The sequence below is a fragment of the Pteropus medius genome, unplaced genomic scaffold (genome assembly GCF_902729225.1).
Source record: "Pteropus medius unplaced genomic scaffold, Ma_sr-lr_union100, whole genome shotgun sequence".
Classification (NCBI taxonomy): domain Eukaryota; kingdom Metazoa; phylum Chordata; class Mammalia; order Chiroptera; family Pteropodidae; genus Pteropus; species Pteropus medius.
In genome coordinates, this window is record NW_024352839.1 from 123,778 (window position 1) to 134,025 (window position 10,248).

The 10,248-nt window shown below is 38.2% G+C and overlaps 1 pseudogene; it reads right to left on the reverse strand.

The window, feature by feature from the left end:
* Positions 1–3,532: 3,532 nt before the first annotated feature.
* LOC120592472 (vomeronasal type-1 receptor 1-like) lies at positions 3,533–4,098 on the reverse strand (annotated as a pseudogene).
* Between the last annotated feature and the right edge of the window lie 6,150 nt (positions 4,099–10,248).

Consider the following 10,248-nt stretch of genomic DNA (forward strand, 5'->3'; position numbering starts at 1 on the left):
GTCGTAAAAATGTAAATTATGAATCAAACACATAATGTATCTTTAATAAATTGAGATATAATTGACACAACACTGCATAAGTTTAAGGTGTTCAATGTGTTGGTTTGATACACATATATTGCAATATGATAACCACGTAGCATTAGTTATTAACTCCATCTCATCACATAATTATATTTTTTGTGGTGAGAACATTTCAGATCTAGTCTCTTAGTGATTTTTAAGTATATATCACAGTATTGTTAACTATAATCACAATGATGTGCATTAGATTCTCAGAACTTATTAATCTACTAACTGCAAGTTTGTACCCTTTGACCAACATTTCTCCAATTCCCCCACCCACCTAGACCCTGGTAACCACCATGTTACTTCCTGTTTCTGAGTTCAGCTTTTTTAGATTCCACATATAAGTGATATCGTAGAATTTGTCTTCCTCTGTTGACTTATTTCACTTGCACAATGCTCTCAAGATCTATTCATGTTGTCACAAATGGCTAGAGTTTCTTCTTTCTCATGGCTGAATAATATTTTATTGTATATAAATACTGTATCTTCTTTATTCATTTTTTCCAGTGAACATTTACTAAATAATTTAGAGAGCTGCTGATTTTGCCTATCTGGTTAGACCTCATAATGGGCCTGCCACTATTCTTCGGACAAAAGTTTGAATTCTAGACTGGCCTTATAATGTATTTTAGAACAAGTCATTACATATATTTATTTATTGCTTCCCTTTCAGCCATATATCTCCACACTCCCCGAATTCCAAACAGCATGGATTTCTTCAGATCATTGAAAACTATACATGACTTCACATGCAGGGGTCTTTCCAGGTGATTATTTCCCTGCATGAAACTGCTGGGTTCAAATATGCTTTAGAAATTCATAATGTTTTTCAAGCAACCACTTGAAAAATAAGTACATAGCAACACTTTCCCCAAAATCTGATGATTCTTTCCATTATATTTACTCAAAACTTACCCAGAACTCCCCATTAAGTAATAAAGCATAATTAGATTAAATAAGTTCTATATAACTGTGTAAAAGAATTTTTTCTGATTGCAATTTTAGCTCGAGAAAGGCAGAGTTTTTTAAAATTTATTTATTTTAATTAGTTTCAAGTATACAGTACATTGATTAGACATCTATATAGTTTGTAAAACAATCCCCCCAATTGCTCCCTCCCTCCCCTGACCCTCCACCTAGCCAATGTATTAATGCTAACTGCATTCTCTATGTTGGGCTCCCCATCCCTGTGACCATCCATCAGTTACTAATTTGTACTTCTTTAACCTTTCATCCCATTCTTCTAGCCCCCCAAATTCCCCTCCTTTCTGTCTGTCACCAAATTGTCCACTATATTTGTGAGTCTGTTTTTGAGTAGTTTGTTCTTTTTATTCCTTAGATTCCGCATATAAGTGAAATCATATAGTGTTTATCTTTCTCTGTCTGACTTAAATACCTTCTACGTCCATCAAAGCAATATCTTTTTCCATCCCCTTCCTTTTAGTCTATGAGCGTCATTTAATTTGCAGTGAGTCTTTTGTCGGCAGCATATGTAGGGGTCTTGTTTTCTTATTCTTTCAGCCACTCTATCTTTTGGTTGGAGCACTTAATTCTTTTCTGTTTAAGGTTCTTATTGATAAGAATGTAGTTGTTTCCATTCCTTATTCCTGTTTTTGATACATGTTTTTTCTTCTTAAAGAAGTCCCTTCAACATTTCCTGTAATACTGTCTTGGTGGTGATAAATTCCTTTAGCTTATTTTTGTCTAGGAAGCTCTTTATCTGTCTTTTGAGTCCAAATGATAGCTTTGCTGGATAAATTATTCTTGGTTGTAGATCCTGGGTCTTCATCCTGTCAAATATTTTTTGCCAAGCCCTCTGTCCTGCATAGTTTCTTTTGAGAAATCAGCTGTCAGTCTTATGGGTGTTCCCTTATAAGTAATTATTTATTTTTCTCTTGCTGCCTTTAATATTCTTTTTCTGTATTTAACCTTTGGCATTTTAATTATGATGTGTCTTGGTGTGGGCCTCTTTACATCCCTGATTTTTGGAATTCTCTGAGCTTCCTGGGGCTTTATGTCCATTTCCTTCACCACGTTAGGGAAGTTTTCCATCATCATTTCTTCAAACAGTTGTTTAACATCTTGATTTTCTTTAGTTATGCCAATCAAATGGATATTTGGACCCTTAATAGTGTCCCATATGCTCCTTAAATTAATTTTATAGTCTTGGCATCTTTTTTCTTGCCATTCTGGTTGCGTTTCTTTGGCTTTCCCATTCTCTAGATAGTGTATTTGATCCTTTTCTTTATTCACTTTGTTTATTCCTTTGTTTATTCCATTTAATATACTTCTCATCTCAGATAATGTGTTATTCATTTCAGACTGGTTCCATTTTATAATTTCCATTTCCATTTTTATGTTTTTTATCTCTTTGGTGAAGAAGTTCTCACTGAATTTATCCACACTTTCCAAATGTTCATTGAGCATCTTTATAACTAATGTTTTGAACTCTGCATCTGTTAGATTACTTGACTCCATTATATCTGGATCTCTGTTCTCTTCTCTCATATGGTTTCTGCTTCTTTGTCTCCCCATTTTGGCTGTCTCTCTGTGTCTGTTTCTATGTACTAGGCAAAGCTCCTAAGTCTCCTGGTCTTATTAATGTGGATTTGTGAAATATGTGTCCAGTGGCACAGTCCTTAGAGGGGTTCAGCTGCAGGTCAAATTTAGCCCAAGCTCCTACCCCTCCAGGGCCACCTATTAAGATTCAGGAAGTAATCTACAGATGCTGTGCTTTATAGTTATCTCAAAAGACCACACCAGAAACCAAGGCCAGCTGCCTCCAGTGTGAGTCTAGGCGCTGCTCAGCAAGGAGCACCTGACTCGCTGAGAACACACCTGGATGTGGCTTGGGTGGGGCTGCGAGCTGGAGGAGGTGGGATTTCAGGGAAACCTCTGGGTGGAGCAACCTCCGTTATCCAGTTTGATATAGTCACAGCTATGGCGGCTCTGTGTCTGCACACTGGGAGCTGGGTGGGCTCAACGGGGAATAATGAATACTGCCAGCACTTCTGTACAGAGCGGCCTCACCTGGGCCCTCACTCCAACAATGTCTCCCTTTAAGTCCCTGGTGCCTCCTGCGCACAGCTGAATCGACACTGGTGCTCAGAGCGAGCAGGTCCATCATTACGAAAATCCACTCGCGGATGCGGCCCCTTTAAGAAGCTTCTGCCGTTGCCGCAGCCTCTGTCTCACTCAGCTGCTCGGGACTTGGCAGCCCCGCGTCCTTGCTCTGTCCGACCGTCTGCCATTGCAGGGTGATTTCTTGGATTTCTCCCTATTTGTATGGCTTGTTCATCTAGATCCCAGGTGATTTTTCCTTGCTGCTGCTTCGTTTCCGTCACAACTTTGATTTGGTCTCCAGAGGGATGTACAGAGCCTCTATCATCTATGCCATTTTTTTCCTCCTCCAGAGTTGTTCTTATTCATCATTATATCACAGATTCTAGCAGAGTATTTTGCATCTGATTAATCACCTAATTTTAAAAAATTAAAAGTAAATGAATAATTGATTCAACTGTGGACATCAGAGAATTATACTTGTTGAACCAGATTAGGAAAAAACATTTCCTTGTGCAGAATGAAAGAACAGAGACACGTGGGTGTCACTACTGATGAGCATGAAGGCACTGCATGCCAGGAAGCATGAAGCTATGAGCACAGAGATGTCCACTAGCCACTGGTTTGGATTCACAATTAGAGCAACACAAAGAGTCAAAATGGAAAAGACAAATAAGCCAAGCAGCATCAGAATGGAACATATGGCTATGGCCTTGTGGTAAGGTCTGGGGGTAGGTCTCTTGCTGTGAATTTGTTGGACTCACTTCCTGTGCCGTGCCGGACAAGGACCATGAACTAACTAGTCCATCTCACGAAGCCCAAATACATAAAATCAATGGAAGAAAATATAACTGCATGTAATAAGCTAATTCATCTGTCTGGCATGAGTGAGGAACAGTATCCACATTTGGTTTTCACATTTATATTTTTGAGATTTCTTGGGCCAGTCACTTTCATAGGAATATAAACATTTACAAAGAATTAAAAGATCCAGAAAAGAAAACTACAGAATCTATTTCTGAACTGCATACATCAAGAGGTTTTGGGATAAAACATAATGGTGCGGAAGCTAATGTAAGGAAGAGGCAAGAGAATTCAAATGTTAATCAAACTACATTCAGAGACTTCAATATACTGATCAGCCCTGCAGCCAGGCCAGGAGAACGAAAGAATATTTCTGCTGGGATTTCTAACAACCCATTTCCCCACACCTGCGGAAGGGGAAACAGGAACAACAGAATCTTTCAGTGGTGCCCTACATAAAATATAATCATTCATTCCCTATGGCTAAACCCATGGAGAACATATGGATTAAAGGCTGGGAACTGCCAGCAGGCCTTTCAGGCTACATACCCTTCTCCTTCACCTTCCTTACTGTATCAAAGGAAATGGGAACTAAAGAATGAAATATAAACTGAATTCCCTGAACACAGGGTTCCTCTCTCTGCCTCTGAGAGGAGACCACACTCTGTCTGTGGAGTATTACTCCTTTTCAAATAAATTTTTCTTCGACTCTAATTTTGGTGCGTATGTTGAATTCTTTCTACACTCTCTACAAAGGACTCTCTTCTTCTCTCGGTGCAGGGCTTGGTCTCCCCTAACTCGGGGAAATTTGCCCTGTCCTGCATCATCATGATAAATTCATTTGTTCCTATAATAGTAAATGCTCTGTTGAAGGAGAAGAAGTTAAGTGTCAAAAACAATTATGGATACTGTTTTTCACATATGAAAGAGAGTGTTTTAGATTCATTAACTACAGTGATATATTTTCTCCCTCACTTTATAAGTTTAGGCTTTATGGTCAGGCCAGTAACTCTCTAGTTCTTGTCCTGCACAGACACAAGCAGCCAGTCCAACACATTTGTAGCAACAATATCTCCGAGACCCTCCCATGAGGTCAGAGCCACATGCACCATCCTGATCCTGATGAGTTCCTTTGTTGCCTTTTATTCAGCCTATATTATCCTGACAATTTGGATGACTCTAGCTGCAAATCGAGGCCAGTGGATGGTGAACATCTCTGTTTGTGACATTTTTTCCAATTTTCTTCCCCTTTGCACTCATCATCAGTGACACCTTTGTCTCTCAGTTCTGCTTTTCCTGCAGGGCACAAAATCAGATTCCTAATCTAGTTGTAGTTTCATGACTCTTCTCTTTGTCATTCAAATAATCATTTCAACATTAGTTGTTGTTTGGGGATATTTTAAATGTCAGGAATATGTGATGTATAAAAGCAGTAGTGTCCCTGCCTACATTAATCTTACCACAGAGCAAAAAACAAACTCATGTACATGATGAAACAAAGATTCTGCATTCTGTTAGAGTTCCTCAGTGGAGAAGGTCAGGACATTGAAAAATGGTGTAATGCAGGGAAATTCCTGAGTTTAAGGCTCCAGGGAAGTCTAGTGCTCTGGGCCTTATAGAGATTCCAGGAAAGTTTTTGTTAGTTTTGTTTTGTTTTATTTAAATACATTTCCAAAGCACTGTTGAGTTCATCTTTTTGACTGGAAGAAAATCACCTGGAAAGACCTATATAGGGAAGACATCCCCCTTATTGGAAGTATTGAAAGATGGGCGCGCAGCACAAGTGAAGAACATAGTTGTTCTGGGTAATTGCTTAGCACAGGCCAAGAAATCTTAACTTTTGTTTGAGAAAAATAATAAACAGCGAAGGGCTTCAATCTGGTGGGTAAAAATAGCTGTGCCATTTATTTCAATTTATTTATAAAATATTTTAATTGTTTTTCTAATAATCCTGTCACTCTTTGTTATAATAGTTTAAAAGTGTTGGATATGAATTAGCCCCAAAGGAAATACATTATTAATTTCTAATGGACAATTTTGAGTATATAGACAATTTACAAAGTATTTTTTTCAGATGTTTTCACCTAAATTAAAAATTTCAAAAAACTTTCACATCCTAGAATAATAGATGTATTTTCAAAGTCTGATTATTTTTGTCTAGAAAATTGAGCCTACAATTCAATGTTTTAAAAGTCTTATTTAATCTTTTATTATCTGAAATTCCAGTTATTTATTCAAGTTCAATGTATTGTGCACCAACCTCTGTAATTATAATGTGTATCAAAATGTCCATTTATTTAACATCAAACATACAGCCTTCACATTTTGTTTAATTCCAAAATTCTACAATCTATTTTATTTACCCCTTTTTTTGGAATAAAAATATGCATATCCTATAAATATTTCATACATATTTTGAAGGGATAACCTGTGAGGGAACTTGGTTATTCATATTGACTTAATTTTCATTATATTTAAAATTGGTATGTGGTTAATTCATTTTATGTTATACTTCCAAAGTATAAACATTTTACGTCATGTTTTCAATGATCTTCACTGGAAAATAATCTGGAGATAAATACTCATTTGTCTTTTTTGGTTAAGTTTTAAAAATGAAACTTTCTTGAAGCTAATGTTGATATTTCAGACGGGATTTTACCTCTTGTGGTCCATCGGCCTGCAGTGAAAACCTTTAGCATCCTAAATTTGGTGTATACTTAAAAAAATATTTTAAAACTTACCATAAAAATTAGTACAGCTACATTTTATGTGTTTATACAGTCATCAAAAAGTTTGATGCTTGTGCAAAAATACTGGGTCCTGCAATGTTTTAATAGGCCTCATCATCGGGTACTTTTTATCCCTGTAATGTTTTATTGGAATATTATAGACTGAACATTAAGATTTCACTTTAGTCCCTGAAAGTTTATTCTTTGAACATATCTTCATTTTTCTAGAGCATAGCTGCACCAGGTATTTCTCTGCTGACTCGATTGTGCTGCTCCCTCTGCAGTCCAGCTCCAAGGATTTGTTCCTCAGCAGAGCAGTAGAATACCCCTGAATCAGTCCACTCTGCCTGTACCTCCTCTCCCCTTGACAGCAAAATTCTAAAACACTTCCTACAAAAGTCAGAAGGCCGGTTACACAACAGTTTCCTAAATGTTCTCTAGATATGAAGCTGCTTGCCGGTGATAGTTCAGTGAAGCACAGCCCTGAGAGACGCAACCATGGGCTGAGATCTGCCCCCACTAGTCAGAACTGCGTACTCTATCCTCATTTGCATATATACTAACCAATCAGAGCAGCTTCATAAAGACCAATCAGGACCTTGCTATTTAGACAAATCAGAACTGGATCATTTGGATTCCTCATTTGTATAAAAGTGGACCATTGGAATCAAGGCAGGAATTTTCTCTGTATAAGCGGCCTCCCCTTTGTCACAGTGGAGTGCACTTGCAGTTTTCTTGGAGGCTGCCTCTCCCCAGTTTGCACAGGGGTTCCCTGAATAAAGTTTCTCCTTTTATTGCACCCAGATTGGGGACTCCTCTTGGTATTAGATTTATGGCAGTGATCTTTTGTTGACAGTCATCATATTGTACCTTACACCTCAAATATTTATTAAATACCTTTAATATTAGGAATGTAACTAGCTCCAGGAAGAGCAAAAGCATCAGAATGGGAAAAACATTTGTAGACAATGTTCCTCACATATTAGAGAAAGATATGTATTCTCACTACACAAAAACATACTGTTTTTAATTGATGTTTTGTGTTTGGTTCTCATGGTCTGGACTAATGATTCCATGGTTCTGCACAGGAAAAAACAATGGTACCCAAGAAATTCACAACCACAGCCTTTTCCACAGATCTTCCTAGGAAACTAGACTTAATGCACCATCCCAATCCTGGTGAACTGTCGCCTTTTACTCTCTAGCTGCTATTTTGTCATTTTGGATAACTCAGATTCTGAACCCAAGACATCACCTGATGATGAATGCTGCATCTGTTAGGTTGCTTGACTCCATTATTTCTGGATCTCTGTTCTGTTCTCTCATATGATTTCTACTTCTTTGTCTTCCTATTTTGGCTGCCTTTCTGTGTCTCTTTCTATGTACTAAGCAAAGCTCTTAAGTCTTCCAGTCTTATTAGTGCGGCTTTGTGAAATAGGTGTCCAGTGGCACAGTCCTGAGAGGGGTTCAGCTGCAGGCCAAGTTTAGCCCCAACCTGTGTGCCTCCGAGCCACCTGTTAAGATTTAGCAAGCAATCTATACATGCTGTGCTTATTGTTCCCTCAAGAGGCCATGCCGGAAACTGTGGTCAGCTGCCACCAAGGTGAGTCCAGGCACTGCTCAATAAGGAGCACTTGACTCACAGAGTTTACACTGGGATGTGGCTAGAGTGGGGCCACCAGTTGGGGGAGACGGAGTTTAGGGAATCTTCTTTGCAGAGGGACCTCTTATCCAGTTTGATAACATTTCTGCATCAGCATACTGGGGGTGGGGGGCTCAACAGAGGATCATTGGGTAACACTGGAATTTCTATACAGAGCGAATCTTGCCTCTGGCCCTCACTCCAACAACTCAGTGTTCCCCTGCAAGGCCTTGGTGCCCCCAGCACAGCCGACACAGTGCTGGTGCTCAGAGTGAGCAGGTCCATCACCGAAAAAGTTCACTCGTGGACATGGCCCTTTTCTTTTCTTAATTCAAAAATTTTTTTTATTATTTTTTAAAATTAATTAATTTTTTATGGTGACATTGATTAATGAAATCCAATAAGTTTTAGTTGTACACTTTAACAGTAAGGCATATATATATATATTTACACTGTGTGTTCAACTCCCATAGATTTTTTTTGTCACCACATATTTGACCTCCTTTACCCCGTCTACTTCCCGCAACCCCCACCCCCTACCCTCTGGTAACCACTAGTCTATAGTCCATGTCCATGAGTCTCTGTTTGTTTGTCTTGTTCATTTGTTGCTTCTAGGTTTATATCCCATATATAAGTGATATCATGTGATTTTCTACTTTTCAGTCTGGCTTATTTTGCTTAGCACGATTATCTCGAGGTCCATCCATGTTGTCGCAAATGGCAGTATTTCATCTCTTCTTATGGTTGAGTAATATTCCATTGTATATATGTACCACAGCTTCTTCAGCCATTCTATCATAGGACACTTCGGTTGCTTCCATGTCCTGGCCACTGTGAATAATGCTGCTATGAATATTGGTGTGCAAATATCTCTTCGGATATCGGTTTTCAAGTCTTCAGGGTAAATACCCAGTAGAGGAATTGCTGGCTCATATGGTAGATCAATTCTTAGTTTTTTGAGGAACCTCCATACTGTTTTCCATAGTGGCTGTACCAATTTGCAGTCCCACCAGCAGTGTATGAGGGTTCTTTTTCTCTGCATCTTCTCCAACATTTGTTATTACTTGTCCTGTTAATTATAGCTATTCTAACAGGTGTGAGATGGTATCTCATTGTGGTTTTGATTTGCATTTCCCTAATAGCTAGTGATGCTGAACATCTTTTCAAATATTTGTTAGCCATTTGTATGTCCTCTCGGGAGAAGTGTCTTTTCAGGTCCTCTGCCCATTTTTTGAATGGATTATTTGGTTTTTTGTTGTTATTGAGTTCTTATGAGTTCTTTGTATATTTTGGATATTAGGCCCTTATGGGAGGCTTTGCTTGCAAATATATTTTCCCATTCGAATGGTTGTCTCTTTACCTTGTCGATGGTTTCTTTTGCTGAACAGAAGCTTTTTAATTTGATGTAGTCCCATTCATTTATTTTAGCTTTTACTTCCCTTGCCTTTGAGGTCAAATTCATAAAATCCTCTTTAAGTCCAAAATCCTTCAGTTTAGTTCCTATGTTTTCTTTTATGCATTTTATTGTTTCAAGTCTTATATTCAGGATTTTAATCCATTTTGAGATAATTCTGGTGTGTGGTGATAGACAACAGTCTAGCTTCATTCTTTTGCAGGTGGCTTTCCAGTTTTCCCAGCACCATTTATTGAAGAGGCTTTCGTTTCTCCACTGTATATTTTTGGCTTTTTTGTCAAAAATTATTTGCCCATATAAATATGGGGTTACTTCTGGACTCTCGATTCTGTTCCACTGGTCCTTGTCTGTTGCTGCCAATACCATGCCATTTTGATTATTGTTGCTTTATAGTATAATTTGAAGTCAGGCAGAGTGATGCCTCTAGCCTCGTTCTTTTTTCTCAGGATGGCTTTGGCGATTCAAAGTCTTTTGTGCTTCCACACAAATCTGATGATTTTTTGTTCTATTCCTTTAAAATATGCTGATGG